This window comes from Bufo gargarizans, chromosome 1 (assembly GCF_014858855.1).
Source record: "Bufo gargarizans isolate SCDJY-AF-19 chromosome 1, ASM1485885v1, whole genome shotgun sequence".
Taxonomy (NCBI): Eukaryota; Metazoa; Chordata; class Amphibia; order Anura; family Bufonidae; genus Bufo; species Bufo gargarizans.
In genome coordinates this window covers 369243776-369245514 of record NC_058080.1, presented here as the reverse complement: position 1 = coordinate 369245514, position 1739 = coordinate 369243776, and the positions used below count along the sequence as shown (strand labels likewise).

At 39.9% G+C, this 1739-nt stretch overlaps 1 pseudogene; it reads left to right on the top strand.

Moving 5' to 3' along the window:
* The first annotated feature begins 1152 nt into the window (after positions 1–1152).
* LOC122925313 lies at positions 1153–1265 on the top strand (annotated as a pseudogene).
* Positions 1266–1739: the final 474 nt, after the last annotated feature.

Sequence of the window (1739 nt, the reverse complement as noted above, 5' to 3'; positions counted from 1 at the left end):
ATTGCCTCCATGCCACGCCGCATTGAAGCAGTCATTTCTGCAAAAGGATTCCCGACCAAGTATTGAGTGCAGAACTGAACATAATTATTTGAAGGTTGACCTTTTTTGTATTAAAAACACTTTTCTTTTATTGGTCAGATGAAATATGCTAATTTTTTGAAATAGGAAATTTGGGTTTTCATGAGCTGTATGCCAAAATCATCAATATTAAAACAATAAAAGGCTTGAACTACTTCAGTTGGTGTGTAATGAATCTAAAATATATGAAAGTCTAATGTTTATCAGTACATTACAGAAAATAATGAACTTTATCACAATATGCTAATTTTTTGAGAAGGACCTGTATGTTGATATCCTCCTGCGTGAGAAGCCTTGCTTCTACCCTGTGTCTTGTTTATTGGCTGGCCTTTTTTGCGGATGTTTTTCGGGATAGATCAGTCCCGCCGGGTGTTTTACCAATTTCCCTTTCAGCGTGGAGTGTAGTAGTTTACTTCCCTGCAGTTCATAATTCTCCTTTTATGCAGCAGTCGAATTCGTTTTTTTATGGGAATAAAAAATAAAAATAAAAAATTATGTATAAATAAAAAATATATGTATTTCTATCTAGATATATGTATGATGCACATTGGGAGTATGAGAGTGGTATATTTGGGTGATTTCCGGTGAAAAGTAGTACTCCATGTTAAGTTCCTGCTTGTGTCAAGTTACTAGTTTATGGGTAGTGTCATCGCCTCCTGATCAGTGGGCCTGGAGCTCACATCACCTTATCTACCGGGGAAGAGGTATAAAAAAAAAATTAAACAAAATAAAAACACTATTTGGGCTTCCAAGAATGATATGACATTCTTAGTTCATATTTCTGAGGGGAAGCGCGGTAGTAGTAATCCCTCTACATTGGCTCTATTCCTTGTGGTTTGTTGGACACATTTGGGTTTTCTTATGTTTGTATGGGTCAAGCACTGAATGGTCCTCCTGGTAGGTCTTCACAGGTCAGCATGGTGGTCCTCCAAGCTTTTTTCTACATGACTCATTTCGCTGTACGGTTTGGTATGGATGTCCGAACGGTCTAAGTCACTGAGTTCAGGTCGTTTCTGGCTGCATGGGTTCGGATCCCACTCTGGGCAGCTGTGATAGAGATGCATCAGTTTCTTTGGGTTGGTTGACAGAAGGGAAGCTTAGCACCCCCCTTGACAAGGATGGACTAGGCTGCACAGCCCTCACAACACATGTATGCCACCTACCTTGTGGTATCTCTACCAAAATTTCGGGGATAGTTTGGGGTGTATTAAATTTTTCGGCCCTGCCGTCCCCTTCGGCCTTTTGTTCTGGCTGATTGATAATTTCTCCAGGCTGTTTGTCTTTTCATTGCATATACGTGGAGTAGTCTGCTGCTGTAGGTCTGTGATTTAGCAGCTTGTTTTCCTGCAGTGTTCTTGGGTTGGGAACCCCTCACCCAATATGAATACATAAATGAATGACTGTACATAATGAATAATTACAAAAAATAATAATAATAATTATTATTTCGGTTGTTATTTCAGTCGGGGTAAGGAATATTAGTACTCTTGAGTTGGGGGTCCGTCATTCATGATGATTCGGTAAAATATTGGGCGGGCACCTCCCCTCCGCCTGGGTTGGTCTGGTAGGTAAGGTTCGTTGATATTAGTTTTAACTCCACATATGGTGGGCTCTAATTTTACATTAGGATGGTTTCCTCTTTGATTTTGTGGTGTTCCTTT